Raw genomic sequence first — 20511 nt, forward strand, 5'->3', positions numbered from 1 at the left:
TATTACTGTATATTTTTTGGTCACCATTTTAATATCAAAAGGACTTGCCTCCCAAATGTTTGCCTTACTTTTGCCCCATTTTAGGTAATGATTTTTTTTTTGATAACCTTTTTCACATGGATATTTCATACTGTCAAATCTCCTGACACAAATATCTAACTATTTGAATGATTTCGTAACCCCCTTTCTCTTGGCTTGAGGCGAGAGGAAAAGAACCTTTCCTCCTTTCTCTTGGTCTTGAGGAAAAAATATATCATATTGACTAATGGCTTGCCAATGAGTACTTGTCAGAAAGTACCGTCATGCACATATCATGACAGTACTTTCTGAGGAAATCTTCCCTTGCAAAGTTCAATCCCATCATTTTATACTCTGGACAGAGGTGATCACTAATGTGAGCAGAGTTGATTTGTAAAAAGTGTAGAAGGTCACTTACCTGTCTTTTGGATAAGGGGATGTTTGTGATATTTTGCATATCCTTTGACTTTGGGGCTCAGCCTAAACCGTAACAGGAAGAGTCCATATTAACAATCTGTTTTAGCTTTACAAATGTCATTTTATAACATTCCTCACTAATGTCTTGAAAACTGCCTATAACTGTTAAGTTATTCTACAATGATAGTTCATTTTGCAGAGCCGCTACCTATCTTCACTTATCTCTCAATTCTGAGCACACTGGGCCCTTGTTTATAATTTGATCTAAATAGAAGTTTCAACGTATATATTAAATATCAATGCAATATTGAAATATAAAACTTATTTCCTGGCTCAGATCTGAGCTGAAAAGGGAGGCCCCGTACCTGTGGTTCTCAAATGACAATCTGTGTGAAACCGGTATCAGTATCATCTGAAGCTGTCACTGAAAATATAAATTATTTGGTCTCTACCCAGATTTATCAGTCATTATCTTGGAGGACTGACTTAGGAACCTGTACTTTTCATACTGTCCATAGATGATTACAATGCCCAACCAGGTTTTGAAGGACTGATCTGTTGTGTAATGTTCATGTTTTTGAAGCTTCTGGTATATCCACTTTGGAGCATCACTTGGTGCGGCAACACGTGATTATTTTACTACTTAGCCATTTCATGTAAATGATCATTCGGCTCTTTCCCCTCCCCGAGCTAACACAAAATAGAATAACAGAACAAAATTCAAAATTTCAAAGTCATTTATAAATGATACTACTCAAATATTCATATAGCATCTTCATTTTATTTAAATATTTAAACATTGACATTAATATTCAATTTATTTAAATACATTTGAATATTTAAGTATTCAAATATTAAATCTTCCTATTTTAACACTTGAAAAATAATGGAGGGTTTCATACTTACTATGGGCAGAGTTAAATACATTGGAAATACCCCTTGTTTACACTCAGGTCATTATTTTTTAGATAGATGATAAATAGCTATAAATAAAGTGATAGACTTGTTAAACCTCTGCATTTGGGAATCTACCTCCTGAATATATCAGAAGCTCTTGGAGTCATAAAATACACACAAGAGAGTGGTACTCCTCAGATCGTGGGATAATGCTCTGGGTGGTTTAGTAGAACTGCCAGTTTGCTGTTGTGTCCTCTGGACCTTGGCAGTGGATATGGTTCTTGGCCTCATATTTTCATATATTTTTAAGGGCAGCTGTTCACAGGCTGGCACTCTAGTATGAAATTATGTCCAGTTTATTCCACATGGCTACAAGATCTGGTTACCTGACACAACTGGCATATAGCCAGGAGAGGTTGGCGTTTTAGAGAATAACACAATGGCAATTTCTGAGCCGTGGTTATCAGCATGACCCCTAAGATCTTTTTTTTTTTTTTAAAGACTTTATTTATTTGACAGAGAGAGACACAGCGAGAGAGGGAACACAAGCAGGGGGAGTGGGAGAGAGAGAAGCAGGCTTCCCGCGGAGCAGGGAGCCCGATGCGGGGCTCGATCCCAGGACCCTGAGATCATGAGCTGAGCCGAAGGCAGATGCTTAACGACTGAGCCACCCAGGCAACCCATGACCCCTAAGATCTTAACATGTCTACTTTTTCAGACTTTTCTATTGCCCTCTTCCTTCCTGATCATCATGCCTAGACATGCACACATCTTTACCTTTCTGAACTGTGTCTTTGTGATATTGCATATATTGGTCCATCTGTGGGGAGTCAACTCCTTCCACTTTCACTTGACCAATTCCCATTCAACTTTAAGGGTCAGTTTAGAGGATGACTTACTCCAGATGGCTTCAATCATTATTTCCTTTCTTCATGAAAAGTACACTTTGATGTACTACCATAAAAGCCTATAGTCTAATCTGTCCTAGGGTTCATAAAATTATACTGAAATTATTTACTTGTCTGTCATCTTTACTCATCACAATTGTCCTTGTACATTTTATCTCTTTCAGTATGACCATCTAATTAGAAGCTTGTAACAGAGTAGGCATTCAGATAAGGGTTAATGATTTAGTTATGCTTATTCTGTATGACTGTATCCAAGCCTATTGATAATATTCTTACTTTTGAAATGTAGAAATAAGAGAAATTATGAGGATTTTATCCTAAAGAAATTTTGCTAAAATTTTCCATGTAATGCTCTCATATTCTCCCATTGCTTTAAGTAACATTTTCAGTTACATATGTTACGCGGATTTTCATGTTAGGTCACTTTTCAAATAATTGTGTCAGCACTCTGATATAAAGATTTTCAGTAACTTTATCTAAAGTCTGTGAAGATACATCAGTTGTCCTTGACATTAAAATATAAATATATATATATATATTTTTATCAAATAATCATTAGAGTATGTATATATTTATTCTATATAAAATATGTAAATGCTGATAAGTCCCTAAGTATTGGTTTTTGTTAGCTGAGCAAAGAATTACAAAATTTTATAAAATTTCCCAGAACCATAGAACATCTGAATATACATATAACATGTATTGGTTTAAAGGATTTACCAACTATTTATGCTACTTTCAAGTTATTTGAATTATGAAATTTGAATTAACCAGTAATCACACCACTAATAGCACTCTAAAAATATCATACTGCTTTAGAATTAGGAAGTATAATACTAAGGAATTTTGAGTCTATACCAGCAAAGATTTAATCTTAATTTGATCATGAATGATTTTGTGACTTGAAATGAATATATTTTACCATGTTCTACATTCCTCATTATAAAAACAATAAATGTTCAAAAAACATTAAATGTTCAATTTATATTTTTACAATAAGATATTGATAAATAATGGTTTGATTGCTTCGTTTAATGACATTGTCTGATTACTGATTTGGTATATTTTTCAATGTTTTCTTTTTTGGTTCTTGAATTAGAATATTGTTCTGAGAGTAAATATATCATGGGAAAACTGTGATTATAATGTCCAAAGTGAGATTCTTTTCTATATCATTTTGACTAGTAGAAATCAATGGTGTATGATGAACTTTAACTTAGCTCCAACCAGATAATACAAAATAGTATTTTATTCTAAATTAGAAATGACAAATGTCAAGTTAGAATTAACTGTAGCTATGATATAAAACTAAGCTTACTACATCCATAATAAAATAATTTTTTACAATAACATGAGGGGATACTCTAACTTAGTTGAATTTTCTTTTTCTTCATATTTTTTAATTGAAGTGTAAACATACAATGTTATAATAGTTTCATGTACATAACATAATGAACTGACAATTCTATACATTATTCAATGCTTACCATAAGAGTAGCCACCATCTGTTCCGTACAATGTTATTAAATATTATTGACTATATTCCCTAAGCTGTATTTATTATCTCTGTGACTAACTTATAATTGAAAGTACTTTTTAATCCCCTTTATCTATTTCACTCACTGCCCTTCCCATCTCCCCTCTGGCAAACCCTCTAGTTTGTTCTCTTTATGAGTCTGTTTTTGGCTTTTGTTCATTTGGTTGGCTGGTTTTTTAGATTCCACAAATAAGTGAAATCATATGGTATTTGTCTTTATTTGTCTGACTTATTTTACTTAGCATAATATACTCTAGGTCCAACTGTGTGGCACAGATGTCAAGATGTCAGGAGCTCATTCTTGTTTATTCCTGAGTAACATTCCATTCTCTCTTTCTCTCTCTCTCTCTCTCTCTATGCATAGCCCTTTATCCATTCATCTATCAGTGGACACTGGGTTTGCTTCCATACCATGGTTATTATAAATAATGCTGGAGTAAACATAGGGGTGCATGCATCTTTTCAAATTAGTGTTTTTATTTTCTTTGGGTAAATAACCAGTAGTGCAATTACTGGATCACATGGTATTTCAATTTTTAATTTTTTGAGAACCCTCCATATTATTTTCCAGAGTGGATGCACCAATTTACACTCCTCCCAACAGCGCACAAGGGTTCGCTTTTCTCCATAGCCTCTCCAACATTATTATTTCTTGTATATTTTTTGATACAACTATTCAGATTCATGTGAGGTAGTATCTCCTTGTGGTTTTGATTTGCATTTCCCTGATGATCAGTGATGTCGAGCATCTTTTCATGCATCAGTTAGCTATCTGTATGTCTTCTTCAGAAAAATGTCTTTTCAGTTCTGCCCATTTTTTAAATGGATTGTTTGTCTTTTTGGTCTTGAGTTGTATAAATTTTTTATGTATGTTGGATAATAACTTTTAATTGGATATTTCATTTGCAAATATCTTCTCCCATGCAGTATGCTGCCTTTTTTTTTTTTTAAAGATTTTATTTATTTATTTGAGAGAGAGAGAATGAGAGACAGAGAGCATGAGAGGGAGGAGGGTCAGAGGGAGAAGCAGACTCCCTGCTGAGCAGGGAGCCCGATGCGGGACTCGTTCCCGGGACTCCAGGATCATGACCTGAGCCGAAGGCAGTCGCTTAACCAACTGAGCCACCCATGCGCCCCAGTATGCTGCCTTTTGGTGATTTCCTCTGCTGTGTAAAAGTTTTTGGTATAGTTCCAATAGTTTATTTTTAATTTATTTCTTAGAGAGGGAGAGGGGAAGAGGGAGAGAGAGAACCTTAACCAGGCTCCACACACAGTGCAGAGCCAAAGGCGGGGCTTGATTTCACAACCCTGAGATCATAACCTGAGCTGAAATCAAGAGTTGGATGCTTAACCGGCTGAGCCCCCCGGATGCCCCTCCAGTAGCTTATTTTTGCTTTTGTTTCCCTTGCCTGAGGAGACATATCCATAAACATGTTGCTAAAGGCAATGTCCAAGAGATTACTGACAATCTTTTCTTTAAGGTGTTTTATGGTTTCAGGTCTCATATTTGGGTCACAATTATCCACTTCTAGTTTATTTTTGTGTATGGTGTAAGAAAGTGGTCCAGTTTTCCCAGCACCATTATTGAAAAGACTGTCTTTTCCCCATTGCATATTCTTGCCTCCTTTGTTGTACATTAATTGACCATATAGGTGTGGGTATACTTCTGGGCTCTCTATTCTGTTCCATTGTATATATGTCTGTTTTTATGCCAGTACCATAATGTTTTGATTACTATGGATTTGTAGTATATCATAAAATCTGGAAGTGTGATGATTCCAGCTTTGTTCTTTCTCAAGATTGCATTGGTTCATTGAGGCCTTCTGTGGTTCCCTACAAATTTTAGTATTTCTTCCAGGGCTGTAAAAAAATGTTACGGGGGGCGCCTGGGTGGCTCAGTCGTTAAGTGTCTGCCTTCAGCTCAGGTCATGATCCCAGGGTCCTGGTATCGAGTCCCTCATCGGGCTCCTTGCTCGGCAGGAAGCCTGCTTCTCCCTCTCCCACTCCCCCTGCTTGTGTTCCTGCTCTCGCTATCTCTCTCTCTGTCAAATAAATAAATAAAAATCTTAAAAAAAAATGTTATGGGTATTTTGATAAATTGCCTTAAATTTGTAGATTGTTTTGGGTAATATGGACATTTTACTATTAATTCTTCCAATCCATGAGCATGGGTATGCCTTTTCATTTATTTGTGTTGTCTTCAACTTCTTCATTAGTGTTTTATAATTTTCTGAGTATGTATCTTTCACCTCCTTGGTTAAATTTATTTCTAGGTATTTTATTCTTTTCAGTGCAGTTATAAATGAGATTGTTTTCTCAATTTCCCTTCCTCCTACTTCATTATTAGTGCATAGAAATGAACAGATTACTGTATATCAAGTTTGAATCCTGAAAATTTACTGAATTTATTTATCTGATAGTTGTTTGTTTTGTTTTGTTTCTTTTGGCAGAGTTTATGGTTTTCTACATATATTATCATGTCATCTGCAGACAGTTTTACTCCTTCCTTCCAATTTGGATGCCTTGTATTTCTTTTTCTTGTCTGATTGCTATAGCTAGGACTTCCACTACTATTTGAATAAAAGTGGTGAGAGTTGACAACCTTGTTTTATTTCTGATCTTAGAGGAGATTCTTTCAGTTTTTCACCGTTGAGTATGATGTTAGCCAGGTTTTTTTTCACATATGGCCTTTGGTATATTGAGGTATATTCACTCTTAACCCACTTTGTTGAGAGTTTTTATCATGAACAGATGTTGTATTTTGGCTATTGTGGACATTGCTACTATAAACACTGGGATGCCTGTGCCCCTTTGAATCACTATTTTTGTATCCTTTGGATAAATACCAGTAGTGCAATTGCTGGGTCCTAGGTAGTTCTATTTTGCATCCCCACCCATAGTGTAAGAGGGTTCCCCTTTCTCCACATCCTCACCAACATCTGTTGTTTCCTGAGCTGTTAATGTCAGTCATTCTGACTGGTGTGAGGTAGTATCTCATTGTGCTTTTGATTTGTATTTCCTTGATGCTAAGTGATGTTGAGCAATTTTTCATGTGTCTGTTAGCCATTTATATGTCTTCTTTGGAGAAATGTCTGTTCATGTCTTCTGATCATTTCTTGATTGGATTATTTATTTTTTTGGGTGTTGAGTTTGATAAGTTCTTTATACATTTTGGATACCCTTTATCTGATAGGTCATTTGCAAATATCTTCTTCCATTCCATAGGTTGCCTTTTAGTTTTGTTGATAGTTTCCTTTGCTGTGTGAAAGATTTTTATCCTGATGAAGTCATGAAGTCCCAATAGTTCATTTTTGCTTTTGTTTCCTTTGCCTTTGGAGATGTGTCTAGCAAGAAGTCGCTGAAGGCCAAGGTCAAACAGGTTGCTGCCTGTGTTGTCCTCTAGGATTTTAGTGGATTCCCAGCTCACATTTAGGTCTTTCATCCTTATTGAATTTATTTTTGTTTATGGTGTAAGAAAGTGGTCCAGTTTCATTCTTTTGCGTGTGGCTGTCCAATTTTCCCAACACCTTTTGTTGAAGAGACGGTCTTTTTTCCATTAGATATTCTTTCCTGCTTTGTTGAAGATTAGTTGACCATAGAGTTTAGGGTCCATTTCTGGGTTCTCTATTCTGTTCTATTGATCTATGTGTCTGTTTTTGTGCCAGTACCATACTGTCTTGATGACTTTGTAATATGGCCTGAAATCTGGAATGGTGATGCTTCCAGTTTTGTTTTTCTTTATCAGAATTGCTTTGGCTATCTGGGGTCTTTTGTGGTTCCATACAGATTTTAGGATCATTTGTTCTCACTCTATGAAAAATGTTGATGGAATTTTGATAAGGGTTACGTTAAATGTGTGGATGCTTTGGGTAATATAGGCATTTTAACATTGTTCTTCCAATCCATGAGCATGGAATACTTTTCCATTTCTTTGTGACTTCCTCAATCTCTTTCATAAGTGTTCTATGTTTTCAGAGTACAGATCTTTTACCACTTTGGTTAGGTTTATTCCTAGGTATCTTACAGTTTTTGGTGCAATTGTAAATGGGATGGATTCCTTGATTTCTCTTGCTGCTGCATCATTGTTGGTGTGTAGAAAGCAACAGACTTCTGTGCATTGATTTTATACCCTGCAACATTGCTGAGTTCCTGTACCAGTTCTAACAATTTTTTGGTGGCTTCTTTGGGTTTTCTACATAGAGTATCATGTTGTCTGAGAAGAGTGAAAGTTTGACTTCCTTGCCAGTATGGATGCCTTTTACTTCTTTTTGTTTGGTTGCTGAAACTAGGACTTCCAGTACTATGCTGAACAACAGTGATGATAGTGGACATCCCTGTCATATTCCTGACCTTAGGGGAAAAGCTCTCAGTTTTTCCCCATTGAGAATGATATTGGCTGTGGGTCTTTCATATATGGCCTTTATGATGTTGAGGTATGTTCCTTTTATCCCTACTTTGTTGAGGGTTTTTATCAAGAAAAGATGCTATATTTTGTCAAATGCTTTTTCTGCATCTATTGAGAGGATCACATGGTTCTTACCCTTTATTTTATTAATATGGTGTATTATGTTGATTGATTTTCAGATGTTGAACCACCCCTGTAGCCCAGGAATAAATCCCACTTGGTTGTGGTGAATGATCCTTTTAATGTACTGTTGGATGTGATTACCTAGTATCTTGTTGAGAATTTTTGCATCCATGCTCATCAGGGATATTGGTCTGTAATTCTGCTTTTTGGTGGGGTCTTTGTCTGGTTTGGGGATCAAGGTAATGCTGGCCTCATAGAATAAGTTTGGAAGTTTTCCTTCCATTTCTATTTTTTGGAACAGTTTCAGAAGATTAGGTATTGATTCTTCTTTAAATGTTTGGTAGATTTCCCCTGGGAAGCCATCTGGCCCTGGACTCTTGTTTTGGGAGATTTTTGATTACTGCTTCAATTTCCTTGCTGGTTATGGGTTTGTTTAGGTTTTCTACTTCTTCCTGTTTCAGTTTTGGTAGTTTATACATCTCTAGGAATGCATCCATTTCTTCCAGATTGCCTAATTTTTTGGCATATAATTGCTTATAATATTCTCTTATAATTGTTTGAATTTCTGTGGTGTTGGTTGTGATCTCTCCTCTTTCATTCATGATTTTATTTATTTGGGTCCTTTCTCTTTTCTTTCTGATAAGTCTGTATAGGAGTTTATCAATCTGTTAATTCTTTCAAAGAACCAGCTCCTAGTTTCATTGATCTGTTCTACTGTTCTTTTGGCTTCTATTTCATTGATTTTTGCTCTAATCTTTATTATTTCCCTTCTCCTGCTGGATTTAGGCTATATTTGCTGTTCCTTTTCCAGCTCCTTTGGGTGTAAGGTTAGGTTGTGTGTTTGAGGGTTTTCTTGCTTCTTGAAGAAGACCTGTATTGCTATATACTTCCCTCTCAGGACCACTTTTGCTGCATCCCAAGGGTTTTGGACTGTCATGTTTTCATTTTCATTTGCTTCCATGTATTTTTTTAATTCTTCTTTAATTTCCTGGTTGACCCATTCATTCTTTAGTAGGATGTTCTTTAACCTCCATGTATTTGTGTTCCTTCCAAGTTGTTTCTTGTGGTTGACTTTAAGTTTCATAGCATTGTTGTTTGAAAATATGCATGGTATGATCTCAGTATTTTTGTACCAGTTGAGGCCTGATTTGTGATCCAGTATGTGATCTAATTTGGAGTATATTCCATATGCACTCAGAAAGAGTGTGTATTCTGTTGCTTTAGGATGAAATGCTCTGAATATATCTGTTAAGTCCATCTGGTCCAGTGAGTCATTTAAAGCCCGTTTCCTTGTTGATCTTCTGCTTAGATGATCAGTCCATTGCTGTGAGTGGGGTTTTAAAGTCCCCTACTATTAATGTATTATTATCAATGAGTTTAAGTTTATTATTAATTGATTTATATATTTGGCTGCTCCCAAGTTAGGGGCATAAATATTTACAATTGATAGATCTTCTTGTTGGATAGACCCCTTTATTCTATAGTGTCCTTCTTAATCTCTTCTTATAGTCTGTTTTAAAATTCATTTTGTCTGATAAAAGGTTGGCTACTCCAACTTTCTTTCTACATCCATTAATATGACAAATTGTTCTCTACCCCCTCACTTTCAATCTGGAGGTGTCTTTGGGTCTAAAATGAGTCTCTTATAGGCAGCATTATCAATGGGTCTTATTTTTTTTTCTATTTAGTCACTCTGTATCTATTGATTGGAGCATTTATTCCATGAAGAGTTAAAGTAATTATTGATAGGTATGTACTTACTGCCATTTTGTTAATTATTTTCTGGTTGCTTTGCAGTTCCTCTCTGTTCCTTTCTTCTCCTCTTGCTCTTTTCCCTTGTGGCTTGAAGGCTTCCTTTAGTGCTATACTTAGATTCCTTTCTCTTTATTTTTTTGTGTATCTATTATAGGTTTTTGATTTGTGGTTATCATTAGGTTCATATATAACATATTATGTGTATAGCAGCCTATAATAGGGTCGATGACTACTTAAATTTGAATGCATTCTAAAAGCTTTCTAAAAGTCTTCCAGATTGCTGATTCATTTTTCTACACCCTCTAATCTGTTGGTTCCCTCTAGTGTATTTTTTTCATTTCAGTTATTGAATTCTTTAGTTCTGACTGATTCTTTTTTATATTTTCCATCTCTTTGCTGAAGGTCTCACTGAGTTCATTTACTCTTTTTTCAAGTGCAGTGAATATCTTTATGATGATTACTTTGAATTCTTTATCAGGCATATTGCTTATTTGTGTTTCATTTAGATCTTTTGCTGTGATACTGTCTTGTACTTTCATTTGAGACACATTCCTCTGTCTCCTCATTTTTACCAACTCTCTGTGTTTGTTTCTTACGTATTATGGATGTCAGCTACGTCTCCTGGTCTTGAAAGTAGTGGCCCAGTGTAGAAGAGGTCCTATGGTCCCCTGTTAGTACAAACCCCCTTGGTCACCAGAACCAGATATCTAGGGTATCTCCTGTGTGGTCTCTGTGCACCCTACTGTTGTGACTGGGTCATGGTTATCCTTAGCGCAGTTTGCTGCTCTGACCCAGTTTGCCTGCTGTGTGTGCACTGGGCTGGGTTTGGTCCAGTGTTTTTGAGAGGCCTGAGACCACTGCAGGCTCTATGTGGTAGAGGCCAGGAGTCAGACTAGGTGTCTCAATCCACCTCTTTGCCACACAGAATGGCAGGTCTTTCTCCCTGTGCAGCCAGCTAAGAAGCCTGGCTGCAGGAACTGCAGGGGCACTGGTGTGTGGACTTATTTTCCCCCTCCACAGGGCAGGAGTCACTTTAAGGTGGTGCAGATTTCTGCAAAGGCTGCTTCCAGGGTATGGCAGGATAGGAACCACTTTGGAGGGAGCCTGCTGAGGCTGGTAGGGTGGATGCTGTGAGTCTGAGGGCAACATGGGGGTGGGGCATGTAGTACTAGCAAGATAGATGGAGTATCAGGGCTGGTTCCTGCTATCTAAACTGGGGGAGAGGAAGAGAAAGGGAATCTGCCAGCACTTTTGCTCCCATAGAAATCTGAAGATCCCTGTCACTCCAGCTCATATTCCAAAATTAGTAAATAAATCTTCATTTATATTCCACACACTTTTCAAAAAAAGTAATTTGCAACTGATGGTCATTTAGGTCAATTCCAAATTTTGGATATTATGAAAAATTCTGTAAGTACATTTCAGTGTTGCCCTATTTTTTTGTGTGAATATCCAGGATAAGTTTCTAGGAGTTACAAAAAAAAAAAAAAGTTTCTAGGAGTTACATTGTTGTATAGAAAATAATATACATTTTACATTTTGATTGGTATTATATTTCTTTCCAAAAACATAATACTAAATACTGAATGTATAATATGCAACATATAAAATGAATTGCATTATGATTTCTTTTACAAATCATCTGTAATTACATAGCTTTGACACACACAAGGATGATGAGAACCATCTTTTATCCCTAAACAAATAACTAGTTATGATAAAAACATTTGTTGAAAATTCCAAATTTTTGCCACCAACTGAAGAATTCAAATATAATTATATATTAAAGTCTAACATGAATTTGGTTCAGTTCTCTTTTGTTGATTCCATTCTATTTAGGTTCTTATTCTTTTTCTGGTGTCAAATATTTAGTTACTTTTTTTTTTTTTAAAGAATGTAAGATTAAAAAACTCTTAAAATTCCTTACCTCTCTTCCACTTTCAAAGTCTCAATCATTAATTATATTTTGTTCTTTTACGGTTACTGTAGCTTACTTTATTTTTAACGTTTATCATTTTAAATAAGATATTAAAATTGCCCTGCAGTTATCAGTTTTGACTAAATAATTTGTTACATCATTAGGAAAAATACGGAAATTGACATACTATCATTTTCTGTCACCTCTTCTCTATACTTTATTCAATATAAGTTTTACTTTGTCTATGACATTTATTGAGTTACACTGTATGAAATTGGTATTTTTGTAGATGAAACATTTCTTATATCAGCTATCCTGTATGAGTCAGTCTATTATATTCTGTTATTCATAATTCTTATAACTCTTTAGCTTTAATTCTGTATTTATATATATTCCATATTAAAAATGCAACATTTTCAGGTATCTCTTGTTGACCTTCCTGTAAATGTCCTATGATTGTGATATTTCCTGAGCTCATATAGCACTCACAATTAGTGCTATTTTCATGCTACTGTCCTAAGAATTGTGACAGGTATAGTATTAGATTTTTGCACAACTTTGCATGTGTGTATGGGTATATTTATATTTATTGTAATATAAATATATATACATATTTACATACATAAATATTTATTTATATAAATATATAAAATTATAATTACATAAAATCCACCACTTTAAAGTGAACAAATGAATGGTTTTTAGTATATTGCCAAGGCTATACAACCATCCTAAGTAATTCTAGGATATTTTTAATACTTCAAAAAGAAACCCCATACCAGTTATCAGTTTCTACCCCCTTCCCCTTGGCCACCAGGGGGAAAATATACTTTCTGACTATATGGATTTGCTTAACCTGAATATCTCATACAATGGAATTATAAAATATGTGCCTTTTGGTTTCTTTCACAGCATAATGATTCTAAGGTTCATTGATGTTGTAGTATGTATCAATTGTTTATTTTCTTTGATGGGTAAACAATAATCATATATATCCATAAAATGGGTGAATTTTATATAAATATATAAATTTATTATTAATATACTGTTATATTAATATATTATACAATTATAAAAATTTTAAATATAATCTATTCATATATAAAATATATTTATAAATATATAACATGTAATAATATATATTTGAAATATATATACATATATATTCATATTAATATATATATATATTTTTTCATACCCTGATGGACCCTTAGGTTGCTTCCATCTTTTGGCTTTGTGATAACGTTCTAACATTCATTTATAAATTTCTGTTTGAATACCTATTTTTTAATTCTTTGTTATATAATTTCTATATATGAAGAAGTGGAACATGGGATTATATAATAATTCTACCCTTTTGTGGAACTGCCAAACTGTTTTATCTTTTGGCGGAAATCATAGTTTCACCAGCAATGTATGAGAGTTCCAGTTACTCCATATCTTGTTTTATATTTGTTTTTACATTATTATACCATTCTTTTATGTGTGAAGTAGTAGCACATTATGTATTATTTTGATTGGTATTTCCTAATGAAAATGATGTTGAGTACATTTTCATGTGCTTGTTGGCCATTTGTATATATTCTTTGGAGAAATATCTATTCAAATACTTCCCCAGTTTTAATGGGTTTATCTTGTTATGTTGAGCTGTAAGAGTTCTCCATATATTTTGGATACTAGACTTTTGTCTTATGTATGACTTGCAAATATTTTCTTCCATTCTGTGGATTATCTTACTATCATAGTATCCTTTGATACACAAAACTTTGATGAGTTCCAGTTTACCTTATTTTTTCTTCGGTTGCTTCATTTTTGGTGTCCTATCTAAAAAACTGTTCCCCAATCCAATGTTGCAAAGATTTGCATGTATGTTTTAAGAGTTTTATAATTTTATCTTATTAAAATTAATTTAGATATTTGATCACTTTTGAGTTAATTTTTATAGTGGTGTAAGATAGGGGTTCAGGTTCATTCCTTTGCATGTGAATATCTAGTTGTCCCAGCAGCTAGATAAAAAGAAAGATGGTATGTTTAAAAGATGATTCTTTTCCCCATTAAATTTTCTTAGCACTCTTGGTGAAAATCAATTGACCATAAAAGTGAGGTTGGTTTTATGTCTGGATTTTAAATTCCACTCCATTGATTTGTCTATTCTTATGTTAGTAACACTCTTTCTTTACTACTGTAGCTGTGTTGGGTTTTGAAGTTGGGAAGTATGAGTCCTTTATCTACTTTTTCTAGATTTGGGCAGCTATTCTGAGTCTCTCATATATATATATATGAGATATTATATATATATAATATCAATACTTATGCAATAAAATTGATGCTCAGATGGACATTTATAGCTGTAATGTTGCCAATAAAAAAGATCCCAAATCAGTAATATCTAAGAAGTGTTCCTATATGTCTGCTTTTTAAAAAAAATAAGTGTTTAGGAAGTATTAGTGTCACTCTTCTAAATGTTTGGTTGACTTCACCAGTGAGGTCATCTGGTCCTGAGTGATTCTTCGTGTGAAGTTTTTTATTATTATTATTATTATTATTATTATTATTATATTATTATTAATTCAATCTGTTTACTTGTTATACATCTATTCAGATTTTATTTTTCATCTTAAGATTTGGTAATGTGTGTCTTCCTAGAAATGTACTCACTATTGTTTAACTGTTTGGCATATATTTGTTTAAAGTTTTTCCTTAACATCCACTTATATTTCTGTAAAGTCTGTAGTTACAATCCATTTTTAGTCCCTGATTTAAACAACTGAATTTTTTCTCTTTTTTTCTTGGTTGGTGTAGCTAGAGTCATCAACTGTATGGATCTTTTCAAAGAATCAGTTTTTTGTTTTATTTTTTTCTGTATTTTATCTTTTTTTTTTCTCTAATATTTACTGCTTCTTTTGCTTGCTTTGGACTTTGTTTGCAGTTCTTTTACTACTTTATTAAAGTTGGAGATTAGGTTACTGATTTGGGATCTTTTTTATTGGAGGCATTTACAGCTATAAATGTCCATCTGAGCACTAACTTTATTGCATGCATTAAGTGTTGATATTACAAAGTATTTTGTAATTCCACTGTGGTTTATTATTTGACTCCTTGGTTAATTTGTTAATAACCAATATTTTTGAATTTCCTAAATTTCCTTCTGTTATTGATTTCTAATTTCCTTTAATGTGTTTGGAGAACACACTTTATATGATTTCCATCCTTTAAATTTTTTTGAGGCTTGTTTTATGAACAAACATATGGTCTATCCTATAAAATGTTCTTTGAGAATTTGAGAAGAATGTGTGTTCTCTTGTTGGGTAGAGTGTCTATTAGTTCTAGTTGGCTTGTTCAAATCTCCTATTTCCTTGATATCTTCTACCTATTTGTATTATACATTATTGAAAGCTGGGTATTGAAGTGTCCAAATACGGCTGAAATATCTCTTTCTGGGGTGGTTCAGTTGGTTAAGCATCTGCCTTCGGCTTGGCTCATGATACCAGGGTCCTGGGATTGAGCCCCGCATCTGGCTCCCTGCTCAGTGGGGAGCCTGCTTCTCCCTCTCCCTCTGCCTGCTCCCCCTGCTTGTGCTCACTCTGTCAAATAAATAAATAAAATCTTTAAAAAATATATATCTCTTTCTGCCTTTAGTCCTTTTAATGGGTACACTTGTGTTTGCTACATTTGATGGTGCCCCACAGGTATCTGAGACTCTATTTACTGTTTTCATTTTTCTTTGCCTGTTCCTCAGACTGCACAGTCTGAATTTATCTTTTGTCATGTTTGCTGATTCTTCTACTTGCACAGATCTGCTGTGGATCTTTTCTACTGAATTTTTTATTTCGGTTATTTTAGTTTTCAACTACAGGATATCTATTTGATCCATTATAATTTCTCTCTCCTTATTGATATTCTGTATTTGTTGAGAAAATATTCCCATATGTTCCTTTAGTTATTTAGACATGGTCTCCTTTAGCTCTTTGAACACATTTAAAATAGCTGTATATATCATGATGTTTTGATGAAAAATGTACATTTCAAATACCCTAAGGTACAACTCTGGAAATCAGATACTCCTCCTACCCAGGGTTTGTTACTAGTGCTGTTTGCTTTTATTATTTGGTTAATGACATTTCTGAACAAATTTTAAAGTCTGTTTCTTTATAATGTGTGGCCATTAAAGTCTCTACTTAGTTTGCTTAGTGATCAGATAATAACTAAATAGAGATTTTTTTTTAAATTCCTAGAACAAATAAGTCTTCCACTCTTTGCTGAGGGGCTCTGTGTGACCACACCCAACCAGGAACTTTAAACCCAGATTTAGCTGTGCAGAGCCTCAGGGAATATCAGAGGTGAGACCTGAAGAGCTTCTCATGTATTTTTCCTGTACATGAGAACAACCCTATGAATGAATGATGCTTCCCAGGAATATATCAGAGATTTTTAAGGCCCCTATAGACATCTCATTCTTCACCTTTCCCTTTTAAGATTTTGGTTAATCTGCTGTCTGCCCCAACTCTTATAAATCACTTTAGGCAATCAGGATATTAAAATATTTGACAAATACCTCTTGGGGAGAAGCTTTTAAAGGCACTCAGCAAGTTCAAGTGAAGTGAAATTAAAATAAGCTATTTGAGTAGAGTCTTCCAGAGAACCACTACACAGGTCAAGTAATTACTATTCTTTGCAAATCAAGTTTGGAAACAGCCATGGTGCTGTTTTGCTTCCTCTGAAACCAGTAATATGGCCTATTATCTTTTCAAGTCTACTGCTGAACCGTAGAGTGGTGGATTAAACACCACAAAGCATGTTGTTGATGCTGAGATTCAGCCATTTTTCTTTTTCTTTTTTTTTTTTCAGCCATTTTTCTTGATGAAACGTTACCTCATTGCTGAAGTCTTCAGAGTTCTGAGAAATTTGATTCTGAGTTTTTGGCTGCTTTTATTGATTTTTTGGAGTGTTTTTACCCCCACGATTTCACAGTTATCACTCCATTTATTTTCACTGGAAATTTAGAGATATTTCTCTACTTTGAACTTGCATGGTTCTGTGACAAAATCTAAAGGGAGTCTTCCTTTTATGGTTGTTAGGGGATTTTTTTTTGACAGAATGCCTAAACATATATATATATTTAAAACCTAAACATGCCAAATGTTTTTGTCAGTGTTAGTTATTTTATGACAATTTTACTGAAACACTTTTGTCCCTTTGAATTAAAATTTCAGTTTTCTGAAATTTTGCTAATTTTTTTTATTGTTCTGTAAGTGGTTAGATTTGCTATTGCAAAATTATTTTTTATTGTTCTTTAAATGGTTAGCAACTCATATTAAATTGCTATTATTGTTTTGTTTTTATCATTTTTATCCCATCTTTTTCCTTTGCATTAACTATAATTATTTCGTTCTGTGTTACCAAATTATTTTCTATCTGTGTCTGTTTCTTAGTTACTAAATTAGTTATTTGTTCAGCAGTGATTTTTTTCTCATTCTTAGTGTACTTAGTTTGCCAAGATCCCTTTTTATTTCATTCCATTTTTAAAAATTTATTTTCTTTTTACATGAAAGCAAATATCTGTTTCTTAGGTTTTATTTCCAAAAGATATTTATCTGACATTTCATTCATTTTCCTTTTTATCCTTAGGTAGCATTTTTTCATAGTTGTCCTCACATATCTTTTCCAAAAATGTATACTGAAGATTAGAAATCCTATCAAAATACAGTTTTTCTGTAAAACATTCATCAATTTATTTAACATTTATGATTACCTATTAGGTTCCAGTGATTATTCCTATCATTAGAATACACAATGAAAAATAATTCCAAATATCCCTACCCTAATTCAGCTTGCATTTTATCAAGGGAAGGACAGACATAAAATATAATCCTAGTCCCTATACCACATACCTGGTAAAATACCATAAGACAAGAATCGAGTATGGGTATTATGGTTTGAACTTGAGAGCACAGTTATTGACATATCTCCATGGCATGAACCAGGATGATGTCACTGAGGTGATAAGGACAAATGTCTTGGATTACATGGACATGCAATTTTAACTCGAAATTGTGACTTGAGAGGTTAAGTACTATATATTTTATCCATCTCTTCCATTGCAAGAGATTTTGGGGAAAAGTGTTTAGTAGTACCAATACTTACATAATTGAAAACTTTGTGTTGTTGTTGTTACTCCATTTTTTAAACTTTTTTATTAACATATCACGTATTATTTGTTTCAGGGGTACAGGTCTGTGATTCATCAGTCTTACACAATTCACAGTGCTCACCATAGTACATACCCTCCCCAATGTCCATCACCCAGCCACCCTATCTCTCCCATCAGCCTCCACTCCAGCAACCCTCAGTTTGTTTCCTGAGATTAAGAGTCTCTTATGGTTTGTCTCCCTCTCTGGTTTCATCTTGTTTCATTTTTCCCTCCCTTCCCCTATGATCCTCTGCCTTGTTTCTCAAAATCCTCATATCAGTGAGATCATATGATACATAGCATTCTCTGATTGACTTATTTCACTCAGCATAATACCCTCCAGTCCCATCCATAATACCCTCTAGTTCCATCCATGTCATTGTAAATGGCAAGATTTCATATTTTTGAAGGCTGTAAAATATTTCATTGTGTATATATACCACATCTTCTTTATCCATTCATCTGTCGATGGACATCTAGGCTCTTTCCATGGTTTGGCTATTGTGTACATTGCTGCTATAAACATCGGGGTGCACATACCCCTTCAGATCACTACATTTGTATCTTTGGGGTAAATACCCAGTAGTGCAATTGCTGGGTCATAGGGTAGCTCTATTTTCAACTTTTTGAAGAACCTCCATACTGTTTTCCAGAGTGGCTACACCAACTTGCATTCCCACCAACAGTGTAGGAGGGTTCCCCTTTCTCCTCATCCTCGCCAACATCTGTCGTTTCCTGACTTGTTAATTTTAGCCATTCTGACTGGTGTGAGGTGGTATCTCATTGTGGTTTTGATTTGTATTTCCCTGATGCCAAGTGATGTTGAGCATTTTTTCATGTGTCTGTTGGCCATTTGGAGGTCTTCGTTGGAGAAATTTCTGTTCATGTCTTCTGCCCATTTCTTGATTGGATTATTTGTTCTTTGGGTGCAAACTTTTAATCTACATATTTTCCTGCCTGATTTTTACTATAAAAGCTATTAATGTCAGACATTAGCTTTCCCCCTCTCCAAGTGAGCAGATAGATACTTTAGTCAATCTTGATTGATTAATGTTACAAAGAAAAAGTTTGCTGAGGGGATAATTTACGGAAAAGGCCCTATCCTTTAAATTAAAAAGAAAATGATGAAAATAAAACCATCCCTTCAGTTAAATGGGAGATGCCCACGATTTGAAATAATAAGCCTAGAAATCAAGCTAACATTCAAGGAGTCCAAAATGTGAGTTCCAAATAGCAGCTCTGATGTTCTGAATTGGTGTGGAGCTCTATCTCTGGACTTCCATTATATTTCTGGTGAGAAATTCTTAGCAAATGCATTCCCAATGATACAAAATGACAAGGATAACCTCTCTGTTACCTGTAATATCAAAAAGCTTGTATTGTAATTCACTCCTAATCACGCATAGATTTTTTTGTTGTTGTTAACATTTGGTCAGAGATAATCTCCCTCCCTCTAGCAGTTATTTTCACTGTGACAGTATCAGAGTTCAACCTATGTGTAATCAGAATCTTAAAAGTAGAATAAACAGGAAAGAGTATAGAAGAAAAAAATACTGAAGAATTTCCAAAATTAGACCTTAAACCACAAATCCAAGAAAAAACAAAACTATGCATATTATATTTAAACCATTGAAAACTAATGGCGACCAAGGACAAAGAGAAAATGTTAACAGCTGCCAAAACAACAACAACAAAATACTATTTACAGAAGAACAAGTATTAAGAATTACAGCAATCTTTTCATCTGAAACCATACAAACAAGACAAGACAGTGGTATCTTCATGTGCTGAAAGAAAAAAAAAACTGTCAACATAGCATTCTTTATACAGTGAAAACATTCTTGAGAGTCTACAGAGAAATAAATACTTTCAAGGAAACAAAAACTAAGGGAATCTATTGCTACTAAGCCTAATGTGCAAGAAATGTTAGAGAAAGGTCTTTAGGAAAAAGGCATGAGATCAATCAGAAAATTAGACTGTTAGTAAGATGTGAAGAACGTTGAAAATGGAAAAAATAGAGGTAAATACAGTATTTTTTTTCTTTTTTGCAGTTTTTCTAAACTGATGAAAACAGGCCAGATTATATGTTAGGTGTTTACAGAATAAAATTCAGGTCATCAATGGCCCAAGGGATGGGAGAGGGAATGGTTTTCACACAAAAATTGTTTACACTGAACATGAGGTGGTATAATATTATGCTATAGTAGTTGCAGGTTATTTTTAAATGTATGTTTAAAACCCAGAGCAACCAGTAAAATATATGTTTAAATAATATAACCAATAAATTAATTAGATTAAATGGACTCATTAAAAACTGCTAAATTAAAACCAGAGAAGGCAGAA

General features: G+C 34.2%; 1 long non-coding RNA gene across 3 annotated transcripts in view; it reads right to left on the reverse strand.

Annotated features, from left to right (window-relative positions):
- The window catches only part of LOC145722642 (uncharacterized), a 120038-nt gene that overhangs the window by 19032 nt on the left and 80495 nt on the right, over window positions 1-20511 (reverse strand). For all 3 annotated transcript variants that reach the window (XR_014147039.1, XR_014147038.1, XR_014147037.1), the window contains one exon: window positions 437-498. This is a non-coding gene — a long non-coding RNA (uncharacterized LOC145722642). The remainder of the gene's footprint in view (window positions 1-436; window positions 499-20511) is intronic.

Source organism: Leptonychotes weddellii, chromosome 7 (genome assembly GCF_054177405.1).
Source record: "Leptonychotes weddellii isolate Sample4059 chromosome 7, ASM5417740v2, whole genome shotgun sequence".
Taxonomy (NCBI): Eukaryota; Metazoa; Chordata; class Mammalia; order Carnivora; family Phocidae; genus Leptonychotes; species Leptonychotes weddellii.